The 24,234-nt window shown below is 41.8% G+C and overlaps 1 protein-coding gene across 1 annotated transcript in view; it reads right to left on the bottom strand.

The window, feature by feature from the left end:
• Window positions 1-24,234, bottom strand: part of LOC136862777 (protein tyrosine phosphatase domain-containing protein 1) — a 914,123-nt gene that overhangs the window by 162,551 nt on the left and 727,338 nt on the right. The gene's annotated exons all lie outside the window — the stretch shown is intronic.

Genomic DNA, 24,234 nt, shown 5'->3' with positions numbered 1-24,234 from the left:
CAGTATGTTGTAGGGACCAAAACTTGTTAGTTTAGTATTTAGACCACATTTCCCTTACTGCTAGCAAACAGATGAAGATAAAGAGCAGACTCAACGAATAAAAAAAGTGAGTTTGCAGTAGGACGAAGAAGGAATACCTTATAGTTTTCTATCTTTAATGATGAACGCACATTTGTTAAGAGAAAATCTTATTTTTAAAGCGTTGTGAAATGAAGGAATTGTTACGTGAGTATCTACGACCATCGTGTGAAATTATCCACATGCATGAATTAGGATGTCCATAATTTAAAACTCTTCTGAAGGAGCATAGTGGAGAAACAAGTAAACAGCCTTTACAACATGTGTGCATGCTCTTTGATTGGTTGCGTTGCAGTGTATCCCGGGAGGTGAACAACATATGTAAACTGCAGTGTCAAAATAACGTTAGTGTGAAACAAACCTTTGTAGAGTAAAGACATCATGTCATTTTAAAATGATACTAGTTGTAAGGCAGTTGAAAAGGGATTCGTAAAGTTTTATGCATGCAAATAGAAACTAAACACTTTTACTGAAGAAGAGTTAAATGCATTACCAAAGGCATTTTTAGTTAATGTAGCTGCGAATGCTGTAGAGAAGATTTGGGAAAAGGTGCCTCGTGAGTGGACTCAAGATCTTGTTTTGTCAGAGCTTCAATCATGAAAAGTGAGTTCAATAATAATAATGTTATTTGCTTTACGTCCCACTAACTACTTTTACGGTCTTCGGAGACGCCGAGGTGCCGGAATTTAGTCCCGCAGGAGTTCTTTTACGTGCCAGTAAATCTACCGACACGGGGCTGTCGTATTTGAGCACCTTCAAATACCACCGGACTGAGCCAGGATCGAACCTGCCAAGTTGGATTTATAAGGCCAGCGCCTTAACCGTCTGAGCCAATCAGCCCGGCAAAAAAGTGAGTTTAGGTAGGAGACTTTCTGTGAGACATTGTCGTACATGTCAACTGATTAAACTGTATCACGGACCTAAAACTAACGAGTTGCCTTCGCTTATATACACTTATCACGGCTGCGAAAAGAGTAAAGAAAAAGGTGAAGAAATGTGCTTGGAGAAATGTGAGGAATCATGCTGGGCATGGGCTCATCAATAAAGTGATTGATCTTCTTCCCTTCGAGCTTCATCTTCCTTGTTATGAGTACTGCGGCCCTAGAACACGACTTGACGATCGCTTGGCATGTGGTGTTCCTGGTATTAATATGTTAGATACTCTCTGCAAAGAGTATGACCTGGCTTATCGACAAAACAATCCTGAACTACGACATGTAGCTGATGAAAATCTGCTTCGTCAAGCTATGCTGCGTGTGTCGCCACCTAGTGCTTCTGTTGCTGAGAAGATAGCAACACTTCTTGTTGTCGGTGCAATAAAAAGAAAACTGTTACTAGGTAGTGGCAAAGACAGTAAAATAAAGAAAGGATAAAACAGATTTACTTGAAGAATTTTTTTATATATTCTAAAATAAATATGAATTGTCAAAACATATTTCATGTGTTGTTTAATATTAATCCTACAGTTTGTCCTAGTAATAATGTTGACTTAGAAGAAAGGAGAGATAAAGAATTGAGAAACACACACAAGGTTTAAAGTACAGCCCATTTATTAATCCATGATTTAAAGCTGTTATTAAAACCATGCTATTTAACATACAGTTTATTCCCACGACGTTGAATAACACGTTCAATTAAATAGTGATCAGGATATTTTGTTTTCTGCAGTTCTTCAATGCAGAATCCTCCTTCAATAGGCTGTCCTCTGAGATCGCGAAGTAAATACGTAACTGGATTAGTAAGCTTAACACTCCTGATTTGAAAAATTTCAGTGATCCAGTTGGGAGTGTATCCTTTTCAAAGAGAGACTTGTGTTTGCTGATGCGAACAAAATCACCTTCTTTAAAGCGACAGCGGCGCGGATCAGCTGTTTTAATCAAAATATGAATAGCATCTAGGCGAATTTTATTCCTTGTAACAAGACGTGGCTTTGTTCCGATAGTGCGATTAGGTGTATCGTTGTAAGTAGATACAAGTCTAGGTAGCAGATCAATCCAACGATATGAACCTTGTGCTGTAAATTCTCGCCACATCATTGTTTTGAGTGTACGATTAAAGAGTTCTACAACACTTGCCTTGAGATTGCTGAACGTAGAGTAGTGTTGAATGCCAAGTAACTTGAGGTAAGAAGAAAACTCCTTGTTGTAAAACTCTTTACCTTGATCAGTCGATGGGAAAATGGTTATGATGATTGGGATGGACCAAATCCGAGGATTGAACACTGTACAGAGTGTATGGATGAACTTTTCCAGTACCTGATGACGATGATTCAGAAAAGAAATAAACCACATGAGTAACAAGAAGGTAAGAACTGCATTATCTACTTTGTAAAGCATAAAGTACTTAGTATACTATATTTCTAAACGTTTTGTTTAATTTGAATGTTGCAGAAGGTATTACAATTTCGGAAGGATGTTACCTCTTCGGAAAACGTTATTAAGAAGCATAGCAACCTTGTCAGCAGCAAAGCGAAAACTGTTGTAGTACATTGTAAATAAATATTTTATTGCATTCAAAAATGTTGTGCTTATTGCATTCCTTTACCTCCTTACACCTACTCATTCTATCTATAAAAGCATAAAAAAGCGATTAAGTCTAAACATGCACAACTATGATGACGTCATCGCTCACTCTAGCCTTATGCATAAAATCACGTCCTTATAGTAATGCATGTTTAAACTTGTTCGATAGGGACATACAGCTGTACATTGAGAGAGGAAGAGGAAAAGGAGGAGGAGGAGGCGGAGGAGGAGGAGAAGTAGGAGTCCATAAGAGCCTATGTATAGCCGCCATCTTGTGCAGTGGCCTCTAAGCTAGCTTTCTTCATAAGAGCCTGTGTATAGCCGCCATCTTGCGCAGTAGCCCCCTCAGCCAGCTTTCTCCAAAAGAGCAGCCGCCATCATGCGCAAGCGCCCTTTAACCGTCTCATAAGAGCAGCAGCCATCTTGTGCAAACGCCCATAGGCCGTATCATGAGAGCCCATGTATAGCTGCCATCTTGTGCAATCGCCCATGGCCGTTTCATAAGAGCAACAGCCATCTTGCGCAAGCACTCCTAGGCCTTCTGGTAAGAAGCTATGGATAGCAACCATCTTGTGCAAACAGACAGCCGCCATCTTGAGCAAGCGCCCTTGATCGTCTCATAAGAATATCCGCCATCTTGCGCAAGCGCCCCTAGGCCGTCTCGTAAGAGCCTATGTATAGCAGCCATCTTGTGCAATTACATAGCCGCCATCTTGCGCAAGTGCCCTTGGTCGTCTCATAAGAGCAGCAGCCATCTCGCGCGAGCGCCCTTGGCTGTCTCATAAGAGCCTTTGTATAGCGGCCGTCTTGTGCAATCGCCCATGGCCGTCCCATAAGAGTCTATATATATATATAGTAGCCATCTTGCGCAAGCGCCCTTAAGACGTCTCCTAAGAACCTATATATAGCAGCCATCTTTCGCAAGCGGCCCTAGGCCATCTCATAAGGAGCTGTGTATAGCCGCCATCTTGTGCAATTGACGTCGGGAAGGGCATCGTGCTGTAACACTAAGGATACCTCTTCAAGATGGTGGATGTGAGGTTAGGCTTGCTCTCTTAGGCGTCGGGAAGGGTATCTTGTCGTAAAACTAAGGATACCCCTTCATTATGCCCGATGTGAGGTTAGGCTTGCTCTCTTAGGCATCGGGAAGGACATCTTGCCGTAAAACTGAGGATACCCCCTTGTAGATGGCGGATGTGAGGTTAGGCTTGCTGTCTTAGGCGTCGAGAAGGGCAATTATCCGTTAAGGCGGGGTTACGCCCCTTAAGATGGCGACTGTGATGTTAGGCTCGCTCTCTTATGCAAAATCCACAAATCGGCCTAGCCCTACTACTATACTAGGTGTCAATGACGTCGGGTCAATGACCTCGGGGTCAGAACCCGCCTAGGTACACTACTAGGGGTCAAGAACGTCGGTGCTGACGCAGCAAAAAATGCTGACTCAGCGTATTCAGGAACCCCACTGCTTCCCTCCGCCATCTTGCGCATGCGCCGCTAGGCCGTCTCATAATGGGCTGTGTAGAGCCGCCATCTTGTGCAATTGACGTCGGGAAGGGCATCTTGCCGTAACACTAAGGATGTCCCTTTCAAGATGGCGGATGTGGGGTTAGGCTTGCTCTCTTATGCGTCGGGAAGGGCATCTTGCCGTTAAACTTAGGATTCCCCTTGAAGATGGCGAATGTGAGGTTAGAATTGCTCTCTTATGCGTCGGGAAGGGCATCCTGCCGTTAAACTAAGGATCCCCCTTGAAGATGCCAGATGTGAGGTTAGGCTTTCTCTCTTAAGCGTCGAGAAGGGCAATTAGCCGTTAAGGTGAGGTTACGCCCCTCAAGATGGCGACTGTGTGTTTAGGCTCGCTCTCTTATGCAAATTCCACAAATCGACCTAGCCCTACTACTATACTAGGGGGTCTATGACCGAGGGTCAATGACCTCGGGTCAGAACCCGTCTAGGTACACTACTAGGGGTCTCGGTGCTGACGCAGCAAAAATGCTGACTCAGCATATTCAGGAGCTCCACTGCTCCCCTACTCAACTCCCGTATTCAAGAATTGTCGCGATGGAGTCACTCGAGGAGAAGATAGCTGCCCCGTGAGCTGCGTTTCTGCTGAGGCTCGTAGTCTGAAACACTTCATACATTTGTGAATGACAGTCCGTACCACTTTCTTTATGTTCACTACCCAACATCTGGACCTGGGAGAAGCTGCTACATGATTTGCACCAGCCTGTCGCAGCCGAATATGCTCGTCAGCCAAAATCATCTGGGTTACATTATGACGCTGAGGTAATATGATTTGATGCCTTCCTGCAAATGGTTTCAAAGTGTTTTGTAAGCGTCCTCCTACTCGTAATACCTCGTTCCCATCTAGGAATGGGTTCAGATTTCTTATTGAACTTTGCGGTGAAACTGATGAGCTCGACCTCAACTCGCCTATTTCCCTTGCGGATTTCACATGTTGAACAAGTGTGATAGATATCTGAAGTCCCATCTCTAGCTCTTCTGCAGATACGTTGTGTCTTGTGGAATTGAAAACAAATCTGTTGCAATAAGCCATCATCCTCTGTAGACGACGGAGAGACGAGAACTTTGTCGTGATTTCGTGAGATGGAGTGGCACTATCTAAATATTGTACTGTATCCCTTCTTTCTTTAGTGGGCCAGGTACTTGTGTCTTGCACTAACAATGCCGGTCCATGACACCATTGTTCATTATCTTGTAGGCTGAGTGGTCTTTCTCCCCTTGAAAGAACATCGGACGGATTGTCTTCTGACATAACATCACCCCACTCAGCTCTTCCAGTCAACTGCTGTATCTCAGAGACACGATTTGCGACGAACGTTTTCCATTTCGTCGGTTCAGCTGCAAGCCATGAGAGTACTATTGTCAAGTCAGTCCACAAGAAAGTGTTGTCGATTTTCAGATTCAGGGTGTTGGTAGCCTTATTCACCAGACGTGCCAACATAAGAGCCCCACACAGTTCTAATCTAGGTAGAGAGGAGCAACTCTGGATTTCGAACATACCAAATGTACCAACATTTCACCCTGTTGATTGGTACCTCGTATATGCACACACGCTGCGTAGGCCAGTTCAGAAGCGTTTGAGAAGCCATGAACTTGTATTTGGATGACTCTTCCCGCGCAAAGAATCAACCTGTCGACATGAATGTTGTTCAGTGCTGGAAGATCAGTAAAGATTTGAATCCAGCCCTCGAGTAAAGGGGATGGTAGTGGTTCATCCCATCCTAGTTCTTCTTGCCACAACTGCTGCATAAATTTTTTACACATTACGATTACTGTTCCTATCAGCCTTAGTGGATAACATATAGAGGCTATAACTGGAAACACCGTTCGTTTCGTAGGGCCTCCATTGTTCTCCTTGATGTGAACCTTAAACTGGAACTTGTCAAGAATGGGATGCCACAGCAATCCTAGCGTTTTAATATTTTCTTCCTTATCAAATCGTAGGGGTAACTGTGATTCTCTCAGTTCAGCTGGTATCGTCTCAAGTACAGCGGAGTGATTCGATGTCCACTTGCGGACCGTGAAACATCCACGTTGCAGCAGCTCTTGTAGTTATCCTCGCAGCTGTATAGCATTTCCACTGTATCGCTACCACACAATACATCGTCCATGTAGAAGTCCCGCTTCAACACTCGAGATGCTGTAGGAAACACGTGGGCTTCATCTTCAGCCAGTTGAGTTAGACACTTTGTGGCAAGGAAGGGCGCTGAGGATGTACAGTACGTTACAGTCTTCAGTTGGTAGGTGCGTAGAGGTTCGAATGGATGTTTTCGCCAGATTATGCGCTGTAAGTTAACATCCTTGTCGTCTGCTCTGATCTGACGGTACATTTTTATAATGTCTGCCGTCATTGCAATCTGATGTGTGCGAAACCTTGTCACAACTGAGAGTAGATCTTGTTGAAGAGTAGGTCCCACCGCGAGAGTGTCCTTGAGGGAAACTCGATTGTCAGTTTTGCAGAACGCGTCAAGTATGCCCCGTGTCTTAGTAGTGGTACTTTCTGCCTTCAAAACTGCATGGTGTGGGAGATAGCAGAATGTTTCTTCTTCCTTGCATATACTATATCTGTGGTTTCATACTCCTGGATGAAGTTCACGTAATCAGCTCGCAGATCAGGTCTCTTCTCAAGCTTCTGTTCTAGTACTCTGAATCGTTTCTCCGCTATTTTGTAAGAGTTTCCAAGTTGCAGACCTTCTGCCTTCGTAGACGACTTCACAATGAAGAGTCCACTGTTGTCCCGTTTGGTGTGAGTTATGAAGTGCTCCTCGCAGTGCTGCTCCTCCTTGGTTAGGGGCATTCCTTTAGTTGTCACTTCTTCTATTGACTAGAATTTTTCCATCTTCCTGTTAAGGTCATCGTCCTGTCTGAGAAAAAATGATGAAGTGGGTGGAGTTTCTGTTTCCTCACTAGTCCGAGTCCGGGACTTTATTGGACCTGATGGTATCCATCCTAAGACAGTATTCTTCAAGATGGGTGATTCAAGGCACCCTTCTTGCAAAAGATGCATAAAAATCTCAGCACCGGTGAGCATATTCACTGGTCCTGGCTTGTTGAAGTGATGATCCGCCAATGTGACATCCTCAGGCAGATTCCACGATTTACAATCAATATCGTTCGCTGGAATATCGCCCGTTATGTGTGGGAGTATAGAACATGTTAAAACAGATTTAAACCTGGACACATTAAAAGTGACACGAACGTCAACACTTTGAGATGCGGTGACAGCAGTGTTATTTATACCACAGTTTCTATGTTGCTGCAGCCTCAGCTTACTTGCAAGCGACTCGGTTATGAAATGTGATTGCGATCCATTGTCAAGTAGAGCTCGCCACTGGTAAATTCGACCATTGTTGTCTGCAACTCCTACTGTTGCAGTGGACAGCATTACTTGAGACTGTGGCTTGAATTTTAGTGTGCAGTAACTAGCATTACTCTGACATTGTTCGTCGTCTCTAATACCGGTACATCTAATGGCTTGGGTATTCTTGTTTGTAGTCGTTTGATTGTGTGTGGCACTGTCTAAGTGAATCAAAGTGTGATATCTACGTTTGCAAGTCTTACAGCTATCAGATTTGCACACGTTGACACTATGATTCCTAAAACAGTTAAAGCATAAATTCTTCCTTTTGACAAAATCATACCGTTGTCTTGTGTTAGCTTGCAGAATTCCTTTGCACCGATGTAACGGATGATCTAAGTCACAAAAGTAACACTTCCCCCTTGTAGATCACTCGAATTGGGCTTTCATTGTTTCTCACATACTGGTACTTAGGTGGATTTGCTGCGCTCCCCTTTTGTTCCCGTGTTGCCATCATCAGTTCTAACACTTGTGCCCTCTCTTCCAAAAAGGTGGATACCTCAACGAATCTCGGAAAATCATCACTGGGAGCTTTTATTTCGAGCATTTTACGGGCAGCGGGATCTAACTTGTCTAACATCAGCTGCTGGAGTACGGCTTGGTGTAAAGGCACTGAAAGGTCGAGGTTCTTTTTTTTTTTTTTTTTTTGCTATGGGCTTTACGTCGCACCGACACAGATAGGTCTTATGGCGACGATGGGATAGGAAAGGCCTAGGAGTTGGAAAGAAGCGGCCGTGGCCTTAATTAAGGTACAGCCCCAGCATTTGCCTGGCGTGAAAATGGGAAACCACGGAAAACCATTTTCAGGGCTGCCGATAGTGGGATTCGAACCTACTATCTCCCGGATGCAAGCTCACAGCCGCGCGCCTCTACGCGCACGGCCAACTCGTGGTCGAGGTTCTGAATAGCGTTTAAATTGCTTACTGATTGGTTGTTCAACTTGCTAAGGTCTGATGTTGTATCTTTGTGACATGTAGGTAATGACAACAGAGCCTTGATATGTTTTTTTTTTTGCTATCGTTCATCGAAAGGGGGGTAGCAGCCTTTCGGTTGTTGCAAGGGCGGCAGTCCAGATGATTGACTGATACGGCCTTGTAATAATACTCAACATGGCTTAGCTGTGTTGATACTGCTACACGGCTGAAAGCAACGGGAAACTACAGCCGTAACCACCTCCCGAGGACATGCAGCTCTCTCTGTATGAAAGATGTACTGATGATGGCTTCCTCCCGGGTAAAATATTCCGGAGGTAAACTAGTCCCCCATTCGGATCTCCGGGTGGGGACTACACGAGAGGGGGCGATCATCAGGAAGATGGATACTGACATTCTGCGAGTCGGAGCGTGGAATGTTAGGAGTTTGAATCGTTGTGGTAGGTTAGAGAATCTGAAAAGGGAGATGGATAGGCTAAAGTTAGATGTAGTTGGTATAAGTGAAGTACGTTGGCAGGAAGAACAGGATTTTTGGTCAGGCGACTACCGAATTATCAACACGAAATCAAACAGGGGTAATGCAGGAGTTGGTTTAATAATGAATAAGAAAATAGGGCAGCGGATAAGCTACTACGACCAGCATAGTGAAAGAATTATTGTCGCCAAGATAGACACCAAACCAATGCCCACCACAATAGTGCAGGTCTATATGCCTACTAGTTCAGCGGATGATGAAGAAATTGAAAGAATATATGAGGAGATAGAAGATTTAATACAATATGTCAAAGGTGACGAGAATCTAATTGTGATGGGAGACTGGAACGCAGTGGTAGGCCAAGGAAGAGAAGGTAGCACAGTAGGAGAATTTGGATTGGGACAAAGGAACGAAAGAGGAAGTCGGCTGGTTGAATTCTGCACTGACCATAATTTAGTCCTCGCCAATACTTGGTTCAAACACCACAAACGACGGCTGTATACGTGGACGAGACCTGGAGACACTGGAAGGTATCAAATAGACTTCATTATGATTAGGCAGAGATTCAGAAACCAGGTGTTGGATTGCAAAACTTTCCCAGGAGCAGACGTGGACTCTGACCACAACTTGTTGGTCATGAAATGCCATCTGAAGTTGAAGAAATTGAAGAAAGGAAAGAATGCAAAAAGATGGGATCTAGACAAGTTGAAAGAAAAGAGTGTGATGGATCGTTTCAAGGAACATGTTGCACAAGGACTAAATGAAAAGGCTGAAAGAAACACAGTAGAGGAAGAGTGGAGAGTCATGAAAAATGAAGTCAGTAGGGCTGCTGAAGAAATGTTAGGAAGGAAGAAAAGATCAACTAAGAATCAGTGGATAACTCAGGAGATACTAGACCTGATTGATGAACGACGAAAATACAAGAATGCTAGAAATGAAGAGGGCAGAAAAGAATACAGGCGATTAAAGAATCAAGTGGATAGAAAGTGCAAGGTAGCTAAGGAAGAATGGCTGAAGGAGAAGTGCAAGGATGTCGAAGGCTGTATGGTCCTGGGAAAGGTAGATGCTGCATACAGGAAAATCAAGGAAACCTTTGGAGAAAGGAAATCTAGGTGCATGAATATTAAGAGCTCAGATGGAAAGCCACTTCTAGGGAAAGAAGACAAAGCAGAAAGATGGCAGGAGCATATCCAACAGTTGTATCAAGGTAACGATGTAGATAATTTCGTTCTGGAACATGAAGAGGCTGTTGATGCTGATGAAATGGGAGACCCAATTTTGAGGTCAGAGTTTGACAGAGCTGTGAGTGACCTAAATAGGAACAAGGCACCTGGAATTGATGATATTCCCTCTGAATTACTGACTGCCTTAGGAGAAACCAGCATGGTAAGGTTATTTCATTTAGTGTGCAAGATGTATGAGACAGGAGAAGTCCCATCCGATTTTCGGCAGAATGTTGTTATACCTATTCCCAAGAAAGCCGGTGCTGACAGGTGTGAAAACTACTGCACTATTAGTTTAGTATCTCATGCCTGCAAAATTTTAACACGTATTATTTACAGAAGAATGGAAAAACAAGTTGAAGCTGAGTTGGGGGAAGATCAATTTGGCTTCAGAAGAAATGTAGGAACACGTGAAGCAATCCTGACTTTACGTCTGATCTTAGAGGATCGAATCAAGAAGGACAAGCCCACGTACATGGCATTCGTAGATCTAGAAAAGGCATTCGATAATGTTGATTGGACCAGGCTATTTATGATTCTGAAGATGATAGGGATCAGATACCGAGAACGAAGAATTATCTACAACCTGTATAAAAATCAGTCTGCAGTGATAAGAATCGAGGGCTTTGAAAAAGAAGCAGCAATCCAGAAAGGAGTGAGGCAAGGCTGCAGTTTGTCCCCTCTCCTTTTCAATGTTTACATAGAACAGGCAGTAAAGGAAATCAAAGAGAAATTTGGAAATGGAATCACAGTCCAAGGAGAGGAAATCAAAACCTTGAGATTTGCCGATGATATTGTTATTTTATCTGAGACTGCAGAAGATCTCGAGAAGTTGCTGAATGGTATGGATGAAGTCTTAGGTAAGGAGTACAAGATGAAAATAAATAAGTCCAAAACAAAAGTAATGGAGTGCAGTCGAACGAAGGCAGGTGATATAGGAAATATTAGATTAGGAAACGAAGTCTTAAAGGAAGTAGATGAATATTGTTACTTGGGTAGTAAAATAACCAACGATGGCAGAAGTAAGGAGGACATAAAATGCAGACTAGCACAAGCAAGGAAGAGCTTTCTTAAGAAAAGAAATTTGCTCACTTCAAACATTGATATCGGAATTAGAAAGATGTTTTTGAAGACTTTTGTGTGGAGCGTGGCATTGTATGGAAGTGAAACATGGACGATAACTAGCTCAGAAAGAAAGAGAATAGAAGCTTTTGAAATGTGGTGTTATAGAAGAATGCTGAAGGTGAGATGGATAGATCGAATCACGAATGAAGAGATACTGAATCGAATTGGTGAGAGGAGATCGATTTGGCTAAATTTGACGAGAAGAAGAGATAGAATGATAGGACACATCTTAAGACACCCAGGACTTGTTCAGTTGGTTTTTGAAGGAAGTGTAGGTGGCAAGAACGGTAGGGGTAGACCAAGGTATGAATATGACAAACAGATTAGAGCAGATGTAGGATGCAATAGTTACGTAGAAATGAAAAGGTTAGCACAGGATAGGGTGGCATGGAGAGCTGCATCAAACCAGTCTATGGACTGATGACTCAAACACAGTTTTCTGTTGTTGTACCTTTTGCATACGATTTCCCAAGCTACTAAAAAGTTAGTGTTAGAAACAGGAATGTTGTGAATTAATTGATGAGGCTTGCCCTTGAGTGCTAAAAGTAGATAATGAAAACGCTGAACGTTTGTTAGTTTTAAATTATCAATAATTAAAGCTTAAAAAGTGTCTTGAAAATGATTCCAAGTCTCATACTGCCCATGAAATGTAGGGAGGTTAATGACAGGCAATCGTAACTCCATAGAATTCTGTTGCAAATTACCGCAAGAATGCTGAGATAACTGATCGATATTCTGCTCGGAGGTTGTGCTCTTTTCTATCAGTGTAGTCATTCTCGCCTCTAAATCGTAATAGTTTTCTTCAAGGTGTTCCCTATCCCGTTCATGATTTCCGTAGTTCACGTCGTCATTAATCTCGAGTTTACATTGAACATGCTTAGGGCCTATATTCTTCCCAGAGTGAAGGCAATTATTTAAACCTGCTACGTAATGCATTAATATCGGAGCCCGCCACAAACTTGTCTACATATTTCCTGATACGTGCCAGTGACCCTTTAATGACCGCTCGTTGTTTCACCAACAGATTTTTATCATTAGACTCCATGATATAAGTTAGGAAAGAAGGCCGCTGTTCGGACCTCATTCGGACAGGTCCCTGAGAACACGTGGTTCATGCTGGTTCATACACATAGAAAGATGAAATGTATTTAATTTTACATATACTAGGTTTATTACACGATATACACATCGTGATACATTTGTTTAACCTGTCGCTCACGCGATGGTTTAGATATTTACAGAACTTGTCCGCATAGCACATTTCACCATAGTCCGGCAGCCATGCTGCTCTCTAGTCACTCATTCGCTCACCCGATTGCACGCGAAAGTGCCCGACCACTCCCGATATAAACAAACCCAGGAACTGGCGCAGCGCCAATGCAGTGGCGCTCTGATCAATCACAAACAGCCACGGAGGGCGTGAAAATGAAAGACTCCCTGGAATACGTAAACGTAATACAGTCGGGTCAGGAAAGAACAACAGTTGACCAAGGAAGGTCAGATAGTAGAGGTGACGGAAGTGGAAGTAATGCCAGACTCAACAAAGGAAACCGTGGTCGCCAACCCACGCTTCCAAGTTGAGAGTACCTGGTCCCTTTATAGTCGCCTTTTATGACAGGCTTGGATACGATGGATTCTCCCCCTATGAGTGGGGGTAGTAGAATAACATCCACGGCATCTCCTGCCTGTCGTAAAAGGCGACTAAGTTGGGAACCAGAGACTCATAAGTTGGGAGCGTGGGTTGGTGACCACGGTTCACCAAACTGAGTCTGATATAGTTTTCACTAAATAGTATCAGGCTCTTCACTTTAATTTTTCTTATATGACCTCTCTTGGTCAATTTTTGTTATCTTTCTACCCGGACGGTATTAGGTTCGCGAGGCCTAGGGAGTATTTCATTTTCACGTCCTTCGTGGCTCTTACCTTTGCCGATACCTTCATCTTCCGTAGTGTCGGACCTCTTCCATTTCTTTCTGATTAATGTTAACAGAGGATGGTTGTCCAGTTGTACTTCCTCTATCAATACAATCACCATGTATTTTGTACAAGCAAAGTCACTTAGTGCAAGTTCCCTATATTACTCGTATTTTTCCTCCTGTCCTCCACATAAGTCATTCGTTTCTTTAAAAACCAGTTACAGTGGAACCTCGATATCTCGAATCACATCGAGAGCTAAATTTTACTAGGAGTTATCGAAAGTTCAAGATGTAGAGAATATCGTTTTGAGCATGTATAGCACATAATCGAATCATATGTATCTACGGGCTTAAACTGAATACATTATTTTTAACAGTACTTAAAAATATACTCTACTTTACGGCATCACTTTTATTATAACCCGTATTATAATAACACTTTAGAAGATAGGATACAGGAGGCTACATACAGCAGTGAAACAAGAAACATATCTCCGTTCACATCTCTGGAAAAAATCCGTTATTCTCTTCTGTTTGTTACGATCAACCTTTCCTCCCTTCACGCTGAAACTTCTCGTTAATACCACGCAGCCGAGATTCGTAAATGGAACTCGTCATCCGCGACTTCGGGGGTTGCTTTCATACGTGACCGGTAATGAATTCGCACCCGAGAAACAGCGAGGCTTCGCCGATTTTCCGATTACTAGAACTTTTAGTTTTTCGGTTCCCGTCATATTAGCTCCCAGCATTACTGTAACCCTTTACTTACTTGTTAACTGTTCCTCTTTCTTTCTTTCTTTCTTTCTTTCTTAATCTGCTTACCTCCCAGGGTTGGTTTCTCCCTCGGACTCAGCGAGGGATCCTACCTCTACAGCCTCAAGGGCAGTGTCCTGGAGCGTCAGACATTGGGTCAGGGATACACCTGGGGAGGATGACCAGTACCTAGCCCAGGTGGCCTCACCTGCTATGCTGAACAGGGGGTTGCGGGGGATGGAAGGGATAGACAAGGAAGAAGGAAGGAAGCGGCCGTGGCCTTAAGTTAGGTACCATCCCGGCATTTGCCTGCAGGAGAAGTGGGAAACCACGGAAAACCATTTCCAGGATGGCTGAGGTGGGAATCCAACCCACCTATACTCAGTTGATCCCCCGAGGCTGAGTGGAACCCGTTCCAGCCCTCGTACCACTTTTCAAATTTCGTGGCAGAGCCGGGAATCGAATCCGGGACTCCGGGGTGGCAGCTAATCACACTAACCACTACACCACAGAAGCGGACTAACTGTTCCTCATAAACCATAAATGTGGTATTGCACAGTTAATGTTGCACAAAATTCGAGTTACAGAGTATTTTTTCCTTCAAGGGAGAGAATGTTTGCTTCGAGAAATCGAGAAATTCGTGTAATCGAATTTCGAGTAATAAAGAAATAAGTACACGTGAAGAATAGGACAAGCGGCCGGGACATTTATGTTACTTCGAGTTACTGAAAATTCGAGTAATGGAGGTTCGAGATATCGAGGTTGGAGATATCGAGGTTCGACTGTAATCATTACATTGAAATATTTTTAACGTAAGGATTAAAACAATCCTAACATAAAATATAAACCTCATTTGGTTTTTCAACCATAGACTTTGAACAGATTCCAAAGCCGTAACTGCTGAAGTTATAAACTGCACAAATAACGGCAGGCATAATACTTGCATTAGTAAACTGCAGTTTAAAACGATTTAGCGAAACACGCTAATAAATAATTATAAACACGCCCGTGCGCCAAGAATCGTACAAGTGGCAATTATTCTTCACACCAAACCATGCAGGAAGCAGCACTATCGTTCTCGCTGAAAACAGCAAGCTGTCTGGTATTGGTGTACTAAAGTAGTTGATGTAACGCTGTCAGCTATAGAATTAGTCATTATGTATGGCATGCTCTGCCACAGGAGATTTTTTTGGCTGGCGAAGACGTAAGTGCCTGCGATGTTCCTTAACTCTCGTAGCTAAGTTTTTACACGTTTGGCAAACATAAACCGATCCACAGGAGCATAGAATCATGCATATTCCAGCACAATGTAAACATAATAACCATCAAATCATTTTTGGCGCAACTGACGTCATTTATAAAGAGAAACATTTTATACGTAGAATCATTCGTGAGGCGATAGAAATTGCTGAACACCCGAATAATTTTAACGAAGTTGACGGCTATATGCTGAGTAGATCATGGCTACCATTCATAGTTAACTCGTCTACATCTTTCTCCTCGATTTTGGAGGCTCTGGAACGGACTACATTTCTATCCTGAGTCTGGTTACCATGGAGTGACAGTTGCCAATAAAATGTTTGTTTACCGAGCTCGATAGCTGCAGTCGCTTAAGTGCGGCCAGTATCCAGTATTCGGAAGATAGTAGGTTCGAACCCCACTGTCGGCAGCCATGAAGATGTTTTTCCGTGGTTTCCCATTTTCACACCAGGCAAATGCTGGGGCTGTACCTTAATTAAGGCCACGGCCGCTTCCTTCCCACTTCTAGCCCTTCCCTGTTCCATCGTCGCCATAAGACCTATCTGTGTCGGTGCGGCGTAAAGCAACTAGCAAAAAAAAGGTTTTTTATTGCTCTGAAGACGATCCCGGTTGCAGGTACGAATCGCGTCAGCATATTATAAGCAATACACGACCTAATATCCCCATAATTAAGTATTATAATGTCATTTACAGGTCTTTAAAATATACGTCGTAAGATTTTCTGCCCTTGCTGCACTGATATTATATGTATTCGGTTCGACATATGGGTGCTAACACTTCTTTTCTGTTATGAAATTTACTAAGTCCAAATCCCGAAGTACCATCTCATATCACAAGCCAACATCCTGTCTTCGATTACTAATTGCCCAGGCATTACATCTTACATTGATCAACTAGTTAAGGAATAACGAAACAGAAGATACAGGAACATGACCACGTAAATGTTCTGTATCTCTCTTTTCTAAATTCCAGAGAAAATTGTATTATGCTCTGTACGTTTTTCGTTATAACATGGCTGTCCTTCACATAAACTAGAATTGAATATTTTTCTCATAACATACAGCAAAAATGTAATTGTTTATAATCTGTGACCAATTGTGTAATTCAAACTGTCAACATTAACATTACGGTACCCGGGACGTCAATATTGTGATAATACCAAATCTCTTTCCTGTTTCTCCTACATCACTGCAACCCGCACGACTGAAACCATTTCGTCGTCCCCTGTGGCAGACAGAAATAAGTGCTGAGTGCGGTGGCTTCACATAGCTGTACTCGTCTTGACTCCGCGCATGTGCTGCGGAGTGAGGTGACGTCACACCGGCGCTTGCTATCCTCCATTGCTCTAATAGGAAGAAAGTTCCTCTGATAGCTGCAAGGTCAGTATAGGAAGGTCTGGTCACGCTACCACAATTCTTTGCGGCGGCGGCCATATTGAGTCTTAAGTATCGTTATGATGTGGGCGAGCCCGATGTGATAATATGAAATATATTCGAATTTTTAAGGGAAATGGGGTACTGCTCTATACTAAATTGTCAGAATAAGTCAACTGGCGGGATTAGTGTGTTTCGCTTTCCAGTGATAAGCAGTGGTGAGCTCAGTGGATGTCATAAAAAATTACAGGCGTGGTAAATGGCAACCCACATGTAATTCCGTCTTGTTCGAGGTTAGTAAGTTATTACAGAGGAATTATTCCTGAAGAATCATATGATTATATGAATTATTTTTGTACTTGTGGGTTATATTATGTATTTTCTTCTGATATAATTTTGTTGAATCGCAGTTTGAAAAGAAGGGTGAAGATGGACGGAAATACTCAAGTGGAATTCCATCCCAAAAATGTTCCTAATCCACCCAAGTCTTTAAAATGTTACGGGAAAGCTTCCAAACAAAGATATTTCTTTAAGAGAAAAGCAGCTGGAATTGATAAGCTTTCGGGGGATATACATACTAAAGACAATGGGTTGGGATATAATACCATATCTGAAGTACTTATTGATTATTGTTTGCATGAAGGAGCTACACCAAATGAATGGAGAGTTACTATACTAGCCCCTGTGTATAAAGGAAAGGGTGATAGACATAAAGCTGAAAATTACAGGCCTGTCAGTTTGACATGCATTCCATGTAAGCTTTGGGAAAGCATTATTTTTGATTATATAAGGCATGTTTGCGAATTCAATAACTGGTTTGATAGAAGGCAGTTTGGGTTTAGGAAAGGTAATTCCACTGAAGCTCAACTTGTAGGATTCCAGCAAGATATAGCAGATATCCTGGATTCGGGAGGTCAATTGGACTGTATCGCGATTGACCTATGTAAGGCATTTGACAGGGTAGATCATGGGAGACTACTGGCAAAAATGAGTGCAATTGGACTTGACAAAAGAGTGACTGAATGGGTGGCTACGTTTCTAGAAAATATAAGTCAGCGAATTAGAGTAGGCGAAGCTTTATCTGTCCCTGTAATAATTAGGAGGGGATTTCCTCAAGGCAGTATTATTGGACCTTTATGTTTTCCTATACATATCAATGATATGTTTAAAGAAGTGGAATCAGAGATAAAGTCCCCTCAGTTTTAATTACTGCGTTGATGGGTTGAAAGTTCCCTTTGGGGATCATTGTAAATACCTAGGTCTTAATGTAAGGAAAGATCTTCAATGGGGTAATCACATAAATGTGATTGTAAATAAAGGGTACAGATCTCTGGACATGGTTATGAGGGTATTTAGGGGTTGTAGTAAGGATGTAAAGGAGACGGCATACAACTCTCTCGTAAGACCCCAACTAGAGTATGGTTCCCATGTATGGGAACCTCGCCAGGATTACTTGATTCAGGAACTGGAAAAATCCAAAGGAAAGCAGCTCGATTTGTTCTGGGCGATTTCCGACAAAAGAGTAGCATTACAAAAATGTTGCAAAGTTTCGGCTGGGAAGACTTCGGAGAAAAGAGACGAGCTTCTCGACTAAGTGGTATGTTCCCAGCTGTCAAGGGAGAGTTGGCGTGGAATGACATCATTAGAAGGATAAGTTTGAGTGGTGTCTTTAAAAGTAGGAAAGATCACAATATGAAGATAAAGTTGGAATTCAAGAGGACAAATTGGGGCAAATATTCGTTTATAGGAAGGGGAGTTAGGGATTGGAATAAGTTACCAAGGGAGATATTCAATACATTTTCAATTTATTTGCAATCATTTAAGAATAGGCTAGGGAAACAACAGATAGGGAATCTGCCACCTTGGCGACTGCCCTAAATGCAGATCAGTAATGACTGACTGATTGAAGCAGCAAAGGTAATAGGAACTATATAATAATATTATTCGTGTTTTATTTTTAAAGTTAACAATGCAAGGGTGGTAGTTTACGGAAAATTAAAGTAAGGAGCATGGCATAAGTAGGTTAGGTGACAGAAAAAAAGCCAGGACTCAGTTAAGGGCCCCGTAGTCGCCAATCCGGGCTTCCAAGTTAAGAGACCCTGGGGTCCCTTTAAGTCACCTCCTACGACAGGCAGGGGATAGCGCGGGTGTTTTTCTACCACCCTCACCCACGGGGGGGAAAGATTATGAAAGCCTATACAAACAGGTTCGCAGTTATCTACTGTGTTATACTACTCCTATAAAAATGACACATGTGATTCGAATGATAAGTGTAGCCCAATATTCACAAAATGCCTCAATATTCTTCTTCTTTTCTGTACAATCTGCATTACGTCCCACCGACGGATAGGTCTTTTGTTGGCGATGGGATAGGAAATGTCTTGGTGTAGGAAGGAAGCGACCGTGGCCTCGTAATTAAGGAACGGCCCCAGCATTTGCCTGGTGTGAACAATGCGGAAACCACGGAAAACCATCTTATGGATTGCCAACAGCGGGGTTCGAACCCACTACCTCCGGAATGCAAGTTGATAGCTACGTGACCCAAATCGCACAGCCACTTGCTCGGTCTTCTTCTTCTTCTTCTTCTTCTGATGATGATGATGATGATGAGTATTGCCTTGATTGGTTTTGGCCAAGAGCCAGCTGAAGATTGTAGCCCTACTAATTATGATCACCAGTTTTCAAATGATGTTGACATAAACACAATACAGGTGCCAGCTTTGAACCATTTTGTGGGGACTGTAGAATACATCAACGGTATCCCCTGCTTGTCAAAAGAGGTAACTAAAGGGGAACCCAGAGACTCTTAACTTAGGAGCGTGGGTTGGCGATCACGGTGCCCTTAGCTGAGTCCTGGCACTCTTTCCACCTATTTGTGCCAGGCTCCTCACTTTTTATATCGTATCTGACCTCCCTTGGTCAACTCTTGTTCTTTTTCGACCCCGTAGGTATTAGAGCAGTCGATGCCTAGTGAGTCTTTCATTTTCACGAACTTCATGGCTTTTGCCTTTCTTTGGCCGATACCTTTATTTTTCGAAGTGTCGAAATCCCTTCAGATTTTTCCCCCTGATTAGTGTTAATAGCGGACGGTTGCCCAGTTGCACTTCCTCTTAAAAAATAATCACCACCATCACTTTGTACTACTTATCTGCATGGGTTGTTATACATAATCTAGTTAGAGTAGATAAGAATATCATTCTCGCTATATATGAGAAGATATGTACTGTAAAAAAGGCAACTCCCTTGAGTTATAATACTGACCAGGAAAACTAGTAGAAAGAGCCAGCTGTACTTCAAGCTGGCTCAGTCATCTAGAAAATGAAACTCAGGAAAGTAAGGAATTTCAAGTTACCCAATTGCAACAGTCAAGTTTTAGGGAGGAAGGGGGTTTGAGATTGCTCTTGGAAAATTGTCAGGGTGTAGTAAATAAACAATTAAAATTCGGTACATTAATGGAATCTTAAGAGACTGATGTGGTGATAGGAGTGGAATCCTGGTTGAGAGAAGGGGTGGGCAATAGAGAAGTATTTCCAGAAGGGTATATAGTCTATCGTAAAGACTGAGGAGAAAAAATGGGAGGGGGGTGTGTGTTTATTCTGGTGAAGGAAACTTATTCTTCATACGAATGGTTTACCAATGAAAGGGATGAAATATTAGGGATAATATTACTTTGTGATAATATGAAGGAGGTGGGAATTATAGGCCTGGAAGAGGGGAAATAGACATAGAAATATTTGAGAAAATAATAGATTATACTCATAAAAACTATAATAATGATATGGTAATAATTGGGGGAGATCTAAACTTGCCTGAATTTGAATGTAATGGAGCTGCAAGTGAAGCCCATGAACAGAAACTGGCAAATAAGTTAATTTGGGAGGGATGATTTACACAAGTAGTAAAAGCACCGACTCGTCTCAATAACTTGCTAGATGTATTCATGGTTAAACCATGCGAAATTGTTGTTAAAACTGAGGTAATTGATGGAATAGGTAACCATAAGACTGTAATAATGGATGCAGGACTGGTACTAAAAAGGCTTAATAAAAGGGTCAGACAAGACAAGAAGTTGTACAGAAAAACTAAAATTGATGAATTTGGGACTTACCTTAAATCAAATTCAGTTGTTGGATAAGTGAAGGGAGTAATGTGGATACACTTTGGGCTAAATTCATAGGAATCATTCGGGAAGGAGAGAAGAGATTTGTACCTGTTTTAAGAAGGATGAAATGACCTCAGACACTGTTTATTATACAAGGGAAATAAGAAAGTTAAAAATAAAATGTAGAATAGTAAACAGGAAAATCAAAGAGGGTAGGGAGAGTAGAGAAACTAGAAAACAGCTAATGAGGGAACTGAATAGAGTGAAAAAGGAAGCAAAAGAGAATTATATGAATGGCATACTTCAAGAGGGTAATGACCAAAAAGGGAAATGGAAAAAGCTGTATTCATATGTTAGGATTCCAAAAGGAAAAGGAATCCAAATTCCTACAATGGTAGGCGAAGGGGGTGAACCCTCTTTAACAGATACTGAGAAAGCAAATATATTTAGTAGGGAATTCAGAGATTCAGTAGAAGATTGTCAGGAGTTGGAAACCGTAACAGAAGATAGAGAGGGAGAGACACATAGGGAAACAAGAATCTTCTCATTCACAAATGAAGATATTTACAAAAAATCCAACTGCTTCAGCAAGGAAAAGCAGCAGGAAGGGATCAAATTACTGAGGAGGTATTAAAGGCAATAGGGTGGTACATAGGGCTTTATTCAAAATTTCTCTTTGACTATGTCATAAATAATAGTGTAATACCAAAGGAATGGAAGGAATCTATAATAATACCAATTTATAAAGGAAAGGGTGATAAAAAGAAACCAGACTATTACAGACCAATCAGCCTGACCAGTATAGTTTGTAAAATACTGGAGAGTTTAATAGCAAAGTGCATCAGAGGGATATGTGATGATAAAAATAGGTTCATGAGGAGCCAGTATGGATTTAGAAGGAAATTTTCTTGTAAGGCACAACTGGTGGGATTTCAGCAGGACATATCAGATCAGTTGGATTCGGGAGGCCAGTTAGACTGCATAGCCATAGATCTTTCCAAAGCCTTTGATAGAGTGGAACATGGAATATTATTAAAGACTTTGGAGGGAATAGGATTGGACGTAAGGGTTGTACGTTGGATAAGAACATTTCTAAATTCAAGGTTTCAGAAAGTCAAAGTAGGAAATAAGGAAAAGAAAGTAGGAAATAAGGAAAATACAGTTTTGAAGGGAATTGCACAGGGTAGTAAAATCGGCCCGTTACTTTTCTTCAATATGCGCAAATGATTTAGGGAAAAATATAACATCAAAAACAAGATTGTATGCAGATGACATAATTGTTTATAGGGAAATAAATAACGTTGAGGATTGTTCAGAATTACAAAGGGACCTTGAGAGTATCCAACAATGGGTTGAAGAAAATAATATGAAGGTTAATGGAGACAAATCAACTGTTACAGCATTTACAAACAGGAGCTTTAAAACTGAATTTGAATATACTTTGGATGAGGTAGTTATCCCAAAAGATGGCAAGTGCAAATACTTAGGTGTGAGATTTGAAAGTAATTTGCACTGGAAGGGTCATGTTGATGACATTGTTGGGAAAACATAGAGATTGTTACATGTCATAATGAGGCTACTTAAAGGATGCAAAAAGAATTAAAAGAGAAAAGTTACTTAAGTTTGGTTCATCCATTATTGGAATATGCAAACAGTGTTTGGGATCCTCACCAAGAATACCTAATAAAAGAAATAGATAGTGTGCAGAGGAAAGCAGCAAGATTTGTAACGGGGGATTTCAGGAGAAAAAGTAGTGTATGAGAAATGTTAGGGGAACTTGGGTGGGAGGGGAGAAAACTAGACTTATAGGATTATATAGAGCCTATACAGGAGAAGAAGCATGGGGAGAAATCCGTGAAAGGCTTCAGTTGGAAAATAATTATATACGCAGGACTGACCACAAGTATTAAATTAGAAGGAATTTTAGCAGAAGAGATTGGGGTAAATTTTCATTCATGTGGAAGGGCGTGAAGGAGTGGAACAGTTTACCAGGCGTAGTGTTTGATCCTTTTCCAAAATCTGTACAGATATTCAAGAAGAGAATAAACAGCAACAGAGAACATAAATGAAATGTTAGAGGGCATTCGACCATTGCAGGTTATTGTAAATAAAAATGTGTGTGAATTAATTAATTCCATTCCCTGGTATATGGAGTTTGGACAGGCGAAGTAGGGGGCTGCCTGTAGGGTGAAGTACAGTGGGGACTTCGAGGGCCCTGGGACCGCTACGGTAGCTGTGAAGGCCCTTCAGGATCTCTGAAAAGTGGTGGCAAAATGGGCTCTGGTTAAAACCTTTTCACCCAAAGCCCGAGTCAACTCAGACATCCGAGTGTCTTCCGTTGTCTCAACCACGAATTAACTCGTATTTCAAATGCCTCTCTCTCTCCCGGTGCCGAATTTAGTCGTATGTTCCAGTTCTGTCGCTGAACGTGAGATGGCATCATCTGATAATGCTCAGAGAAGAACACAGCTACCTCGATACATCGCAAGCGCCGTATATTTAGTCTCGACCCTTACACTATTCTTTGACAGCTGTCTTGAGTCACCCAATATGGCTGCATCCACAAGCAATAGTAAACAAAGTTTGACGGAAAGTGATATTTTAGATGTTTTAGGTAATGATGACGAGTCTGACTATTACGAGGATAGTGAAGATGATATATTAGTGAATGATTCTGTGAAAAGTGATTGTAGGTGTGATTTATCTGTAGGTGGGTAGGTGGAGGAATTAGAAATCAAACCTGATCACATGGTGTGGAAACGACCGAGGTTAGTGCCACCACATACAGTTTATCGTAGAACCTGGATAAATGACGCTAATTTTACACCAAAAACATGATTTTGACCCAACCCATTCTGGCATTAGGGAGGAACTTAACTTCAACGAACATTCTACCGAATACGAATATTCATTACGTTATTCACAAAGGATTTGTTTTCCCACATATCAAAGGAGACAAATATTTTCGCGAGGTGCAGGGCAACTCCTAATGTCTCACAACAGCAAATGAACGCATGGTACGATGTAGATGAGGCTGAATTGATTGTTTTTTTTCTCTAACCATGTTGATGGGTCATGTAAGGAATCCCAGTGTTGCAGTTTACTTTCATAAATACTCCAATATTTGGAAATGTCATGTGTCGCAACATATATCATATGATTCTAAGAATGCTACATTTCAATGACAACAGTACAATGACACCTGGAGATAGGCTACATAAAATTATACCAGTAATAACAGCTCTGATGCATCCAAATAAAGTGGTAGTGCCATTTGAAAACCTTGCCACTGATGAAACTTTAGTGGTTTTAAAGGGCCGTGTGTCATTCTTCCAGTACATACCATCAAAAATGTCGAGGTTTGGTTTGAAACTCTTTGTGTTAGCTGACTGTGAAACTGGTTACATTCTGGATTTTATCATATATGTTGGTAAAGGTACAGAAATTGACTTTGAGGAATTGAAAGAGGCTGAAATATCAGGAAGGGTTGTTTTGACACTGATGAGGCCATATTTTGACAAGGAGCATAATCTTTTCATTGATAATTGGTATATGTCTCCATTTCTTTGTGAGAAACTCCACGAGAAAGGTACAAA

The sequence above is a fragment of the Anabrus simplex genome, chromosome 2 (assembly GCF_040414725.1).
Source record: "Anabrus simplex isolate iqAnaSimp1 chromosome 2, ASM4041472v1, whole genome shotgun sequence".
Classification (NCBI taxonomy): domain Eukaryota; kingdom Metazoa; phylum Arthropoda; class Insecta; order Orthoptera; family Tettigoniidae; genus Anabrus; species Anabrus simplex.
This window is presented reverse-complemented; position numbering and strand designations above follow the sequence as displayed.